Here is a 15,859-nt window from a genome sequence, read left to right as displayed (position 1 = left end):
AAATAATTTGTACTTCAAATTTTTTTAAAGGTGAAGGTCAAAAAATGGTTTTACCTATAACGGGAAATAAAACATTAAAAATAATATCTACCTTCTAGATTTGTTTGTGAGAATCAAATGAATCTGTAAAGTACTTTGTAAAACTTTAAAATTTTTAGAAATATTAGTTATTAGTATAGAACCAGAATAGGGAGTCATCATTAAGCTAATAAAAGGTAATGGGTTATGGGCATTAGAAGAAGAAAGAGATAGCAAAATACTACAAAAGAAGGGAACCATAAGGTGGTAGAAAGTAATAAACAAATTCAGATGCTTACATTACTCTATTATGCACCAAACTAGTGAAATTGTTCTCATTTCAAAGAATCATCTATGGCAACAATAGAAAATAAAACACTATAATCTTACAGTTTTGAGATGAAGCTCACACAAGATCTGTCAGAAACTTGCCATCCTTTACAAGTTATTGAATTACTAGCATCCAAAAGTTCTTTGTAAATGGGAAAGAAACACCTGCCTTTGGAGGTGGGGAGCACTCCTTCCTCTGCTTTCAGAGCCCTTACTTTGTGTTCCTTTTTAGCAGACTAGCTCTCAGATAGTTGTTATGGTACATAAAGAAATTAGAAAGAATTCATCAATTCATCTTTAGAAAAATGTTAGTTTAAAGACTCCTGGCATATTTCCACCTTCTAGATTCCCTCAGCTGACTCCTACCATGAACTGAGGACTTCTCGTTGCCAGAACCTGAGCAATCTTGAAGCCCCCCGGAGCTGCCTGCAATTCTCCTCCTCAAGCTCTGGCTTCAGATTTTTTATATCTATCTTTGCTTTTTCCTAATTCTCATAAATTACAGGAGAGCCTCCAAATATCAATGGAATCATGAAAAATCACATTCCTTTCCAAAAGTACTTCCCTAACTTTTCCTATTCAATCATTAGTTCTTTAAAAAACATACCTCAGTCTGGATATGTTTATATGATTTCCTTTCTTTTGAAGTTTTTCCCGAAGTTAAAGAGTTACTTACAATTGAACTGAAATATGGATCATGCTGGTCGCTTGGAAACTTCACCATGAGCATCCTTCAGTTTAGTACCTTGAAACTGGGTCCTATCCATTCATTTATCTAGTTTTTAATAAATGAAAGATCCTTCCCTGCCTACTCCAAATATGAAACTGTTCCCAAACAAGTGAGGTATCATATCATTCACAGAGATTTAAATCTTTTTTAGTCATATACCACGAGGTTTTATCCAAATCTTATTCATTTGAAAGTTGTACACACACGTATATTAGTGGTATATTTTAAAATAAGTTCCTTTTGTTTCTCCTTAGCTATCAATCATCACTTTAAAAGTCACAATATCTTACATCATTTAATAACTGACTTTAGTCTTTTTTTCCCCTTTTCTCTGCCCTTTTCATCCCCAGATTGCAGTGTATCTTCCACTCTGAATGAGTTTTTAAATATCACTGGAAAGCACCTGAGTCAGACCTCTGGTCTGTATCCACAGGAGGAGAACCCAGATGGTGGAATGGCTAAGCATCATCCCCCAGATTGTGCCCACCCAAGACTCCCTATTGTTCATGCTTTAGGACAAAGAAGTTACAGCTTCAAGAACTTATTTTTTAACAAATGCTTCATGGAAACCACTAAGCTCCTGGAAGGGTTGGCTCAAGAACCACCTGTATCAAGACCTTTCTGGATTTTCCCTGGATGTCAATGGTCCTCTCTTCCCGTCACCACAGATTCCAGAAAGTTTTCAGACATCAGTAGCCCAGTACAAGAAAACATGGGAGCCACAACCAGAAAATGAAGCCAGCTTTCCTGAGTCTTCCTCTGGCTTTTAGAAAGTCAACAAGAAGATTGCATTCTTTACACAGCACAAACAACCCTGACTGATTCTTCCCGCGCTTTGTGTGCGCTCACCTGGGGAAGAGTTGAAGCCCCCAGAAGGCTGTAAGCTCGCCGTCCCTCTCGGGCCCTTCAGTTCCTAAACTGCAGTGACAGCGCCCACACGCAGGGAAGACTTGGGCAGCGAGGTCGGGGCGGGTTGGACCAGCCCACGTTCAATGAGTGGCTCCTCCCCTCTCAAAAGTCTCTGAGCTGCAACACCTGGGGCTTCCCACAAGATACAGAATCACCGCCTTCCCTGCATTCAGTGTTAGAGTCGGAAGGCATTTTGGGTTAGGGTTCCCCCTCCCCCATAAGTCACTGTATGGGCCACTTAAGGAATTTAGGAAGACTGGCTTCCACTCCCCACACCTCCGCTATTGCAGCAGCAGTGCACTCGCCCCAGCCCTGCCCACACCGAGCCAGGTTCGAGACTAAAAATGACGCCCTTACCTCTTTCTCTTTACATGTTTTATTTTAAAGCCTTTCTCTGGCTCCAGTCGTACTCGCGCTATACCCAAAGAAAGAACACTGGGAAATGAATGCAAACTGTTTGCATTTTGGTTTTTCTTCCCAAGTTATTTTTTACCTTCTGAATCCAATTCTTCCTGTGCAACAAGAGAACTGTTCAGTTCTGCACACATAGATTGTATCTAGAATATACTGTGACATACTTAACATGTATAGGATTGCTTGCCATCTGGGGGAGGGAGTGGAGGGAGGGGGGGGAGGGAGTGGAGGGAGGGAGGGGAGGGAAAAGTCGGAACAGAAGTGAGTGCAAAAGATAATGTTGTAAAAAGAAATTACCCAGGCATGGGTTCTGTCAATAAAAAGTTATAGCTTTTTATTTTATTTTTAAAAATAATTATAATAAAAAGAAAGAAAGAGAGGAATAGAGGAAGGAAGAAAGAAGAAGGAAGGGAGGGAGGGAGGGAGAAAGGAAGGAAAAGAATCAGGAATGAAACAAGGATGTCCATTATCATCACTATTATTCAGTATTGTACTAGAAATGTTGGCTTTAGCAATAAGAAAAGAAAAATAAAGGAATTAGAACAGGCAATGAGAAAATAAAACTATCGTTCTTTCCAAATGATATGATGATATACTTAGAGAATCCAAGAAAATCATCCAAAAACCTATTGGAAACAACTCGTAGCTCTACCAAAACTGCAAGATATAAAAAAATCAAAAGAGAGACATTGAGGGAAATTTTTTAAAGCATCCAAGAAAAATAAGATGATTGTGGGAAAAAAAAGTTAAACCAACTAGAAAAGGAGATAGAGTCTTAAAGACAAAAATAATTCTTTGAACATTAAAATTGGGCAAGGGGAACCCCGTGAAGCTGTAAGAGAACAAGAAATAACAAAACAGATTATTATAAAGTATGAAAAAACAGAACAGAATGTAAAACAAGAAAAATAACAGATCTGGAAAACAGATCAAAAAGAGAAAATATAAGAATAATTGGACTGCCTAAAAGTTGTGACCAAAAAAAGCATCTTGACACAATAATGCAAAAAATAACCCCCTAAAAATTGTCCTGGAGTGATAGAACACAAGGGGAAAGTAGAAATAGAAAAAATTCATTGAAAAATCCACTGATTACCACCTCAATGAGATCCTTTGTGGATAACATATAGGAATATTATTGCCAAATTTTGAAACCCCCAGATCAAAAAGAACATTTTGCAAGATTCTGGAGCTACAATTAGAATTGTACAAGATTTATCAGCAGTAGAATCAAATCTACTGACAATCAAAAGAACTAGACCTATGGCCAAAAATATCACATCCAGCAAAATTATCTATAATACTAAATGAGAAAAAAAAAAAAAAAAAAGGACATTCAATGAACTTGCAGATTTTTAGGACTTTCTATCAGCCAAACTTCTATCAAGAACCATTATCAAACATCAATTTCAAAGAGTTTAACATGGACTAATTATGTTTTTTTTTAAACATGAGAAATGTACAGAATATGTTTAGGATTGAGATCAACAACAGGGCAGCTAAAAAGAAAGATTGGGGCAGAGTTGATAAAAATAGTAATTATTTCATAGAAACAAGGAGCAGAGGAAGAACAGGCACAGAGGCATTAGAGAGGGGAGGAGGGCTCATAGTTCTAAAAACCTGTCACTTCGGAAATGGGTTAAATAGAAAATACTACATTTATACTATGAAGGGTATAGGAGGTATAAATCTACAAAGAAATAGGGGGGTAGGGATGGGCAGACAAAGCAAAGGTTGTGAGAAGAAGACAAGGGAGGGATCCATGGATGGTAGGAAGTTACTAGCAAGGCAAATTAGGAGAAGCATTAAAGCAAAGGGTCAGCAGGAGTAAGAAAGATATGTGTATATATGTGTGTGTGTAGCTTGGGGGTCAAAGTGAAAGGGGGGAAAAGAATAAAGTAAAAAAGATGAGCTGCAGAGAATAAAAGAACAATTTATAAGGAAGTAAAGCTGGATACTCATGAATATAATTTCTTCTATAACTATATATATTTTTTTTATTTTCCTTTAACTGGTACTTGTTTTTCGTAGAGGGCCAGTATTGAATAAGTCCATGTACAGGAAGAATCTGGTCCAGGTATTACTCTCTATAAGAATGCACTGTTCAAAGCACTAGCTCACCACCTCCCTTAACAATGAATGATAGTCTTTTGAAGAATGCATGTGGAAGGAACAAGGCATCACAAGTTTGCTATTTACCATTGTTATGATAAACACATTATTTAGCTGCTGTTATTTCTGGCTCTGTGATGAGAGCTACATCGTTAATGTCAAACTGAAATGTAGAAGTATGGTCTATAGATTAACTCTGGAATGCACATAATGCCATCTGCAAGAGTATAGAAACTCGCGCTCTCAGGTTAATAAAGGCAAAATGCACACCACATTTTCCATCTAGCTCTTACATATCGATCACATCCACACTCTCATTCATTGGAGCTGGACTCCAACAGTCTGTGGCTGAACAAGGGACCTGAATGACCTGGCAGAGGAGAGTGACCTCTTGGTGAGGTCAATGATTAAAAAAAAAAAAACGGTAAGCAAGAGGTGAAAGTAATTTATCACCAGGCTAATACGAGGATTAGGATATAATAAGATATGATATAAAATATAAGATTGATTATTGTTCAGCTGATATCAATATAGCATACATATTGAATTTGAATAGGGCAAAATCAATCAGGTGTCAGGGACAGACATCCTATGAAAAATCAAGCAAGGATCCAATGAGACTTTGACTTTGTTAATTGCTTATTCACCATGAGGAGGCCGCTGAAATTTTATTGAGACAACCTGTCCTTGAAAATGCTAATGCTGATTGTAAGAAAGTGTTGTCTGGGGAAAAAAAATCAAAAATATCTCTAGTAAAAATGATCCAGGTATCAGAACTTTGGGACTTCTACTTTTCAAGTTGCAGTAATGGCTTCTGCACAACATCAGGACAAATCTCGATCTTAAGATTTTTCTAATTCTTGTAGATGCTATAATTATGAAAAATTGGGTCATATGAGGGAAAATTGTATTACCCAAAAGGTTGTACCTCATCACAGTTCAGCAAGATAAGCCTTTGACTTTATGTTGAAAATGTAGAACGGACAGACATTGGACTTCTGAATATCCCCTCAGAATGATAGGGAAGGTAATCTGATCTTGGGAAAGCATTTCTGGGGCTTGGGTCCAACCTAGTCAAACAACAGGAACTGCACGTGATGTCTGCAAACAATACCTTAAATCCAACTTATTGACAGTACAAGCTTTATTGCATGCTACCCCTGGAAGTACTGGCCTTGGTTTGTCCCCCTCTGTGTCACATCAAATTATTGACAATATGGGAATATGTTCTCTCACCCCTGCAGTCTCGGGTCCTCCTCTGGGATGCTAGGTCTTCTGTGAGGATGCAGTTCACAGTCATTACTAAGGCTTATGGTTATGCCTGGAGTAGTAGATTCTGATTCTTCCGGGAAAATATGGATTCTTTGCTATCCTGTTCCTCATCAGGATATTTTAACAAAAAGGTTGGAAAGGATAGGAGTTACTAATACCTTACAAAAGAGTAGGAAAATATTAAAAAACAAAAAAACCACCTTGGGTTATTAACTGGATAAGACTGTATTTGAATTTGGGAAAACATAATTGACAAAATTATTCAACTAAAGAAGCTGAGGATCAGCTGCAAACTATCAGCAGCAGCTGATGGTATTTACAGATGCTAACAAACCTCTTTACATATATTCTACCTACTTCTAAATATGTTTTTAACACCCCGTTTGAATCTACACAGCAGAATGAGTTATATGGAATTATTGCTGCACTGTATACTGCTCAAGAATGACAATTTTTTTCAAATAGCAAATATGCTGTTTAATGTGCTTAATAATGTAGGAACAACCCCTGTCCTGGACCCCCCCTGGCTAAATGAGATTCCTTTAAGATCAATTGCTTCTATTGTTTTAAAGACTGGTTTATCTTTGCACAATGTTAATAACCGAGTTTTTATTTTTCTAGTTTATGGCTTTTGGCAAAGCTGGAACAATCCTCTTCCATGTCACTTTTGCCTGTATTTCTGTCTCTGTGCAGAATGTCTGCTGGTCTTTGTTGTGAGTTAAATTTTGTTACTTGGAAAGATTTCTTAACATCTCCGATTCCCACCCTAAAAAGGGAAAAAGTCTGACTTTTTCCTGTGGACCCCATTTCTGATCAATGTGGGAGCTACAGAAATAAAGTTAGCTAATTAAAATTATAGAACTGCAAAAAATGACATCTCAGCAGATTCTCAAGGTTTTGAGAGAAATGATTGAGAAATCTGACTAGCCATTCTAAGACCGCAACAACAACAAAAAACAACTAGGAAAATAGCAACTTTTTGGTAATTCCTCTTTGAGTTCCATCTTGTCTGGAGTCCTCTATTTCATGGGGAAATCATTCCAGAAATAAGGGGCCCTCTCCACAACCCTGATCATTCAGCATGCTCCACTTCCCAGAGTCCTGAGTGTATCTCAGTTGTGGGGATTGCTAACAAGATCAATATAGCCCAAGTCCCTCTGTTTGCTAACTCCTTTCATCTCAGATCAGATTAAGAGAATGCTAAAATACTGTAGGGAAACTCAAATTCTGCCTCACCTGTAGAAATGGGGAAAGCAGCAACAGCAATGGGGACCCATACAACCTTGTCCAAATACCTCCCCAACCCAACTTGGGGGAATGAGGATAGAGTAGAGGTCAGGTCCAGTGGTCAGCATTCCCTGAGCTCTGGCACCCAAAACTACCATCAAAGGGAGATCGAGGCACTAGTCACCCAGCCTTCAGCAGGTTCTGTCAAACAACTGGCTGGGAAGAATCGGGGTGCCTCTGGCAGCACTCAATATGGCAGTGTGAAGTGAAAAAGCCAGTCAGCCTCTGCATTTGGTAAGTCCACCATTTTCTGTTTCAGTTGCAGAAATGTGTTATGTAATTTATGGCAAATCATTTTATCTCTGCTCAGTTTTCTGATTTGTAAAGAGAAATAATAGATTGTTATCATGAAGATCACATGATTGCAAAAGTGTTTAGCATAAAACATCCTATATGAATGTTAACTTCTTTATTGGATATAATTGCTTCATATTTGTTAACTTTACATGGGTTTTTAGATGTGACAACATACAATGGCAATGTTGATATAAATGATTTGTGTGTGTGTGTGTAAACTAAATTAAGCAAATTCAACTAAATTTGTGCCTCCCTAGGACTAGGAGAATAGTGCATAGAGGAAAGAGTTTTTCTTTTTTTTTCCCCTTCCCTCCTTCCCTGACTGAAACAGGGATAACATGAACAAAAGAGTGAGGAGAGAAAGAAAATATACATAATTTAGTGAAGTTTGTTATTTGAGATATGACAGAAGCAATTTTAAAGGAGTTTTAATTAAAGCCCACTAAAGGGATACGTAAATTGTAATCTATTTGCACTGTTTACAAAAGATTTAAGGGAGTTTTAGGAAACTTTAGGAAAACAAAAGCAGTTTGCTGCTACTTTAAAAACTCTTGACAACAAACAGCCTATTTTTGCATTATAGTCAGACTTTTGAGGGCCCTGTCAGTTTAAAAAAAAAAAATGGCACCTTGACCTTTTTCTGGCCCACAGAGAAATGATTTGTGTGAACTGAAAAATTTCCAAAAGACAATTCCGTTTGTCTGGAACACGTAATTGGAATTTAGGGAATCTCATGAACTAAAGTTAAGTCAATTTTAAAATCTGTTGTATCTCAATTTTTAAAAATTGTCTTGTTTTCTACCAAAAACAAAAGGTTTAAAAAGTTTAAGGGAATGGAAATCCTCCATGAGACCTTCCAAAATTCAATAGCTTGGAGACAAAATAAATGAAACTACTAAAAGAAAGTAAAACTTCGATAATCCCATTTTATGTTTTATAAATATAATTTTGAGAATTAGGTATTTTCACCTTTGCTAGAAAATTAAAAGGAAATTATAGCAAAGACTATTTGTCTCTTAGGAAAAATCTAAAATTGTTAACTAAGTTTAACTGTGTGTGGAACAAGAGGGAGGAGGTGAAATTCTTATCAGTTCATCTTCAAATATAAGAGTATGCATTACTGATGTAGGGAACCCTGAAACTGTCCTAACTTAGGGGTAAATACTTGAGAACTCCTTGTAGGGGAGAAACTCCTTGAACTCTCCTGGGAGAGACCCATCCGAGAGAATCAAGATAAAGGATTTTCATTCTGTTACCTTGGTGGGACTAGTTGAGTCCAAGACTGCTCCTACTTAGCCCAAATTGGAAATCTAGATTTCTATCGATCTCTATTGAGCTGGAAATTGGCTCAACTATTCTACTGGAAATCTAGGCCTGGGGGCATTAATCTCATTCTGTTGAAATTTCTATTCAATTTGAAGATTTTGGTCTAATTTCAACTCAAACTGCCCCCAGCCTCTGACCAAAGTTTCAAATTAGAAAAAGGGGCAACTTGGGGCACTTCTTTGCAGAGGCCCAAGCAGCCTACCAGGACCCTGCACACTGAGAAGGCATTCTCTTCTCAGTGCCAGACTCCATTTCCCTAACAGGACTACACCTCTCTACCTCTGTCGAGATTTCTTGGCTAGATTTCTCTGCTGGGAACTTTATCTCTCTCTCTGTTGGGACCTTGCCACAAAGGAAGTCAGTCTTCCTAGCAAAGACCAACTTCTAGTGCCAATAAACTTCTTTTTGCCAATAACTTTTCAGGTTTGTAAATTCTTTTACGAAGTTCCTGTGCTGACCAGAAGGGGTTCCCACAACTCTCTGCCCTGCACTGATCCTCATCATTACCTTTATAAAGTGGGAAAAGTTATCAAACAGCACAGCCCATAGAGAGGCTAAAATAGTTGGGGTGGGCAACAGCTAGCTCAGTCCTTTCTCTGGGGTCTGTGTCAACTCCCCTTCGTTTATAAGCTTGCCAGTTTTCTTGAAACCATCAGGGTAAGCAAGGTCATCAGCCCTGAGAAATGAGCTTGTTTAGAATATATAGTTTCTGAACAAGGAATGTGTTTACTAAAAATCTATAAGCCTATATAATGATTGATCCTTTGCACCAGAATGAGTTTAAACATATAAAACAAGTTAAAATCTCCTATGTGTATAACTCCTGTAAACTCTTTAAAAAATAATGTCTCTACATATATTGGATTTAACACATTTAACATGTATTGTACTACCTGCCATCTGGGGTGGGGGTGGGGGGAGGAAGGAGGGGATAATTTGGAACAAGTAGCTTTGCAAGGGTCAGTGTTGAAAAATTACCCATGCATATGTTTTGTAAGTAAAAAGCTTTAAAATAAATAAAATGAGAAAATAATAATGAATCTAACCCTAAGCTGCAATAATTAGAATTTGCTGTTAGAGATAAAATCTCGTGGGACTGTAACTGATATTCTTTTGAGTTTTGAATTTGATTTCCCGATCATTAAGTCAGTGACCCACCATTTGAGAGATATATGATAAACTACTCAGAGAAATGTGATCCTGAACTGTTACAGGTTGAAGCCTGTAACAAGAGTTAAAAGGACAATCTTGGCCTCCACTCAAGGTGGGATCCTTCTGACTCGTTTCCCAGTTGTCTCTCCTTGAATAAGAACCTACTTGATTATTCCTGAGCCCGGCTATAGAGTGGAACTGTTGTTGGATATCAAACTGAGCTAATGCTTTATCCTGTCATGTGTGTGCTCCCAGACTGAGGCCTGAAGAATCAGTTTTGGTGGTATTATAATCATCTCCCTGTATTTTCCTCCTATAGCAAATTTCTATAATCAGAGCAAAAGGTCAATATTAGCCATAAGCACAACCCAATTATGCAATATCTTGCTGATCCGAAAATATGTAGTCATCATATTCTAAATAATTGGTGAATGAGTATTTGGCCTAGTCATCTATCAGATATTAGATGTTTGTGTCAGTAGGAAATAAGGTCCTTAAAGATTTCCAAAATAATGTGAGAATAATTAACAAGATCGTGTGTGAGATCTGTTAATTTTTGAAACTAAAGCTAAAGCGTCTTTAATATTTGTATGTACTTTGTGTCCTGTGACACAAATACATTTCTTTACATGAAAAGCTGCTGGCCAATCTATATTGGTCTCTATATATCTTATAGCAGTCCTTGTGGGCTTGTCTTTCTAGCTCAGATGTGCCTAACCCCTTTGTTAGATTTGTTTTTTATTCTAGATATTGGTCAGTTACAGCTGCATTAACCAGCTTCAAGGATTTGAATCAACCATTGGATGCTTCACTCAGTTCCAGCTTACACCCCCTCCATAAATGAATGGGACCCTGCAGGTGATTCAGCTCTATGCCCATTCTCAGCAGGAAGAAGTTTCAGAAGATGAGATCATTGCCCCTGCCCCCAGAGGATTTGGGGGCCCATTGGTTTGGGGAAAACTTGGAACTGATTGTTGAATGACTCCAAATTATCCAGTGTCTGGATGGGTCTCCTTGGGACTTAGGATGGGACAAATTTTTACATCTCAGATATAGGATTCCATGATGTTTCAGACCCATACAGGCATGTTTGGATTACCCACAGATGTTTCTAACTGCAGATACTGTTTTAAGAAATGGCATTAGAATCCAGATCATGAATGTACCAGGAGGGTATATTATAAAATGTTACAATTGTGTTTTATTCCAGTTTCTTACATCTAATTCATTGCCTTTGGTTCTTCTTATTGAACAGCCATCCTAAGTCATGGTGCCTACTAAGATTAATCACAATTGGTACAGGTCAGCAGGTGAACAGACTTGGGATGATACCAAAAGAAAATCAGAAAAAAATAGAAGTAGGAAAAGATTTGTTAGATTACTCATTGCTGGAGTTCTATCAGCAAAAGCAATTACGACTTTGCTATTTCAGCTACAGCTCTAACAGAATCTATTCAGACTGCCCATTTTGCAGAACAAAAATATATCACAAGCTCTTAAAGAACAAATTAATATGAGTTAAAACAAGAACTAAACTTAATAGAACAGTCATTAATGTGGCTAGGAAATTATGTAAACAAATTGGAAACTCGATTACAACTAGCTTGTGATTATAGATTCACTCATGTATGTGTAACTCTATATGGATGGGATAATGATATCACCAATGTGATAGGCTTCAAATAAGGAACAGGCTAAATGGAGGATTCCAAGCTCACCTGGGATATATCTCAGTTAGCTGCTTTTGCAGAAAACATGGCAGAAAGAAGCGTCCCTGGGATTGGTCCTGATAGCATAGCAAACCAAATGTTTAAGGGGTTAAAAAGATAAATCCTGCAATTAATCTGACTTCTGTGCTTTTGCATTTTGCTCCCCTTGCATGGGTCATTCTTATAAGACTTAGTCCCTTGTGCTTTCTGGTATGTTTTTCAATCATTGTCAGCTACGGGAACTGAAGTTCACATGCTTCACCTTCTGAATAAAAAAAAAAAGGGGGGGGTGGGGAATGTAGAAGGCCAGGATTGAAGAAATCCATGTACAGGAAGAGCCTGGTCCAGGTTTTACTTGAGCCCTGCTCTCTCTATGGGCACACAGTTCAAAGCATAGGCTCATCTTCTCCCTTAACAATGAATGAATGACATGTTTGAGATAAGTTCAGGGTAATCTTGATGAAGAATGCACAACTATGCTCTTTGTGACTGCTGTGATAAACACATTGTTATCAGTTACTGCTCTTTACAACTGTTATGATTCATTGTAATTGTTGCTACTATTTGGAACTGTTATGATAGACACATTGTATTGTCTGTTATCGCTATTTACGACTGTTATGATACATTGTTATTGCTAGTTAATGTCAAACTGAAATGGCAAAACTACAGTCTATACATTAACCCTCGAATGTACATAGTGCCACCTAGAGGTAGCTGGCATTAATGCAACACTAGCTTAACCGCCATAATAAATGAAAACTGCTAAGCAAATCTTTCTGCCTGACTCATGGATATTATTCCTACCCAGGCACGCTCTTGATATTCATTAGAGCTGGACTTCAAGAGTTGTTATATATTTTGAATCCTCCCTGATGTTCTGCTGGGCAATGTTCTTTTGTTTTTCTGTTTTTCTTTTTGCTTATTCTTTCTTTAAATAAAACAAACTTGAAAAAAAAAGTTTCCTCAAGTTCCTCCAGTGCTAAAATACCCACAAAAATATGACAGTTAGCATTTCTATATACAATGATTCAAGATTGCAGAGAGTTTATCTAATCCTTCATTTGAACATCCCCATAGGTGCTGTCATTAGCATTTTAAAGATAAGGAAACTGAGGCTAAGCATTATAGTCCCACAGCTATTAAAATAGGATTCAAAAACTCAGAACTTCCAGACTCAAAAGAGCCACTCACTCAGCCACCTAGCTGCCATGCATTTAAATCAGAGTCCAGCACAATTTTTAAATCCTCCTCTTTCTTGACCTCTCCATAGCCTTTGCCATGTGAATTACCCACTTCTGAGATCTCTTCTCTCTAGGTTTTCAGGGTGCTTTCTCCCGATTTCCCTCTTCCCTCTCTCCTTTGTTGGAGTGCCCACTAATTCCTAAAGGGGCCATCGTGAGCCCTCCTTTCTTCCTCTGTACTATCTCATTTGAAGATTTGTCATCTCTATAAAGATGATCTTCAAATTCATTTATCTAGCATTAATCTCTTTCCCAGCCTCTAGTCTTGAGAACCAGCTGTCTATTAAACATCTTCAACTGGGCCAGTCCAGCTGTTTCAAATTCAGCATCCCAAATTCTTCACCACCACTCCCTCCTAAATTCCCTATTAAGGAAGTTGAGAGCACACCCATCCTCACTTACAGCTTGGACTTCATTCTCAACTGCTCACTCTCCTTCACCACCACCCCAATAGCCAACCTATTACCAAGTTCTATGGGGCTTGACTCCTAACTTCTCTGGGCCTTTATCACTTCACACCTGGTTGTCCCAATAGCCTGCTGAGTCATCTTCCTACTTCAAGCACCCTTAACTCCAGTTCATCCTTCACCCACCAGCCAAGGTCATCTATCTCACAGGAAAGTTTAATGATGTTGCTCTCCCTAGTCAGAAAGTTTCAATGAGGCTCCATTAACTCCAGGATCATATCTTTAAGTCTCTCTATCTTGTTCTTTTGGTTGAATGAGATAATTCAGGTTGTGACTCACTTGTTGTCCCACAGCCAGGAAGCATCTGGGATCACATTTGAACTCAGGTCCTCTGACCCCAGGGCCAGAGCTCTATCCAGTGCACCATCTACCTGACTCTCATTGTTTTTGAAACCTCTTCACAACCTCACTCAGCTTTCTAGTCTTCCTACATTGTATATCCCTCTGATGATCCAGGGACACTGCTGTCTATCTGTTCCTCAATCTTGATCCTCCCTTGCCCAACTCCATACCTTTGCCTAAAATGTTCTCCCTCCTCACCTTCACCTCCTTGTTCCCCTGAATACTGCAAATCCCACCTCCTGCAAGAAGCCTTCCTCAGTTCCCTCCACTGCGAGGATCTTTCTTCTAACATCATCTCCAATTTACCCTGCATGTACCTTGTTTATAATTGCTAGCCCACTGTTTTCCTCATTCGATCATGAGGTTCTTGAGGACAAGGTGCTGTGTTTTTACCTTTTTGGTCCCCATCACCTAAAACACAAGCAGCTGTTGAATATGTTGCTGATGACAGGTTTTCAGTGCTGGTAGTAATACACTAATTGCTTTGTCTATTTTTTAAACTGTTTAACAATAAGGGAAATTCTAAGTTGGGGAAGGGTAAATATATACTTGTAAATGAAAGTGATGTAAAAGGAAAATAAATCAAATATCTGGGTTCTAGAAAAGCATTTTGCTTTCCCTGTATTCTATTCAGTGTAGCACTTCATGCACCTTCTCCTAGGTGGAGTTATGAAAAACCACCACAAGATAAGTGCAGCCAGCATTCGTGAGCCCTCATTGGTGTGTTCTTCTTACCAGTCATCCTGGAGACAAAGATTAAGGCAAAAGACATTTATTTCAGTGGCATAACAAACAAAATGACAAACCCCCTTCCTCACAGACATATGCACACACACATATTCCATATTGCTGTAGCTCCAAAGATGCACCTGGCCAAAGTTCTGCCTTAACTGATCAAACAAATAAAACATTTACTGTCACTGTGTGGTATATGTCAATAATATGTGTGCAACCCAATGCACATAGACATTTCCTTTGTGGGGAAAACAGGAGGACCTGGTTTATAATGAAGAAATCAAAGGTCATGAAGACTCAATGTTACAGACAGTATCTTTCAGGGCTCCCAGATATATCCTAGCCAGAAAGCAATTTTTGCTTCTAACCCAGGTTAGAGTAACTTGGTCATTTCTGAAAAAGGCCTCATTTCTAATATATATATATATATATATATATATATATATATATATATATATATATATAATCTCCAAATATATAAAGATACAAGCCATTCTCCTTTGATGGAGGGCCAGAGAGCACGCTGGGAGATATCCCACAATCCCACTCTCGGAGAAGCAGCATAAATACAGCTCCAGTGAGCCACTCGAGAGTTTTTACTTGGGAACGGTTGGAGATTCAGCATTCTGGGAGACTGAGAGCCAGAAGCCCTCTCTCGGAGGCAAGAGAGATTCATTGCATCTTCCACTTTGGTGCTGGCTGGAGGCTGAAGAAAGCAGAGGCAGACGCCAAGGACAAAGCTGCAAGAGCTCTTGGAACCAAGCAGAGAGATAGGCCTCTGAGCTAACCGGGCTATATTGAAGGACACAATAAAAGATCTGAACTTTTATCAGCTGGCTGCGATTTTGGGTGATTATTTACTTGTAACTGAGACTAAAGCTGCCTCCAGAAAACCTCCCCAAGAAACCCTCTCTCCCAGAGAGAACCATCGTATTATATTTAAAGAAGAAAAAACACCAACAACCTCACACCGCTCAGATTGGCTAAGATGACATGGAGAAGATGTGGGAAAACTGGGACACTAATGCATTGTTGGTGGAGCTATGAAATGATCCCTCTATTTGCAAGTTGGAACTATGACTAAAACTGCTATAAAACTATCCATAGCCTGCTGACGGTATCTCTACCGAGTCTATTTCCCAAACAGATCATAAAAGAGGGGAAAAGCACCCACATGTGCAATAATATTTGTGGCAAGAAACTGGAAACTGAGTGGATGCCTATTTGAAGAATGGCTAATTAAGTTATGGCATAAGAATGTTTTAGAATATTGTTGTTCTGTAAGAAACAACCATCAGGACGATTTTAGAGAGACTTGGAGAAACTTACAGGAACTGATGCTGAGTGAAATGAGCAGAACCAGGAGATCCTTGTGTACAGCAACAATTATGTGATGATTAATTGTGATGGACTTGGCTCTTTTCAACAATAAGGTGATCCAAGACAATTCCAATAGACTTGGGATGGAAAATGCCATCCATATCCAGAGAAAGAACTATGGAAACTGAGTGTGGT

The 15,859-nt window shown here is 38.5% G+C and overlaps 1 long non-coding RNA gene across 1 annotated transcript; it reads right to left on the bottom strand.

The window, feature by feature from the left end:
• Positions 1-11,028: 11,028 nt before the first annotated feature.
• LOC116422961 lies at positions 11,029-14,748 on the bottom strand. Its single transcript, XR_004233448.1, has 2 exons — positions 11,566-14,748; positions 11,029-11,166 (listed from the first exon to the last, which is right to left on the bottom strand). It is a non-coding gene; the product is annotated as an uncharacterized LOC116422961 (long non-coding RNA).
• Between the last annotated feature and the right edge of the window lie 1,111 nt (positions 14,749-15,859).

This window comes from Sarcophilus harrisii, chromosome 3 (genome assembly GCF_902635505.1).
Source record: "Sarcophilus harrisii chromosome 3, mSarHar1.11, whole genome shotgun sequence".
NCBI lineage: Eukaryota > Metazoa > Chordata > Mammalia > Dasyuromorphia > Dasyuridae > Sarcophilus > Sarcophilus harrisii.
Note: the sequence above shows the minus strand (reverse complement) of the source record. Positions and strands in the feature narration are given on the sequence as shown.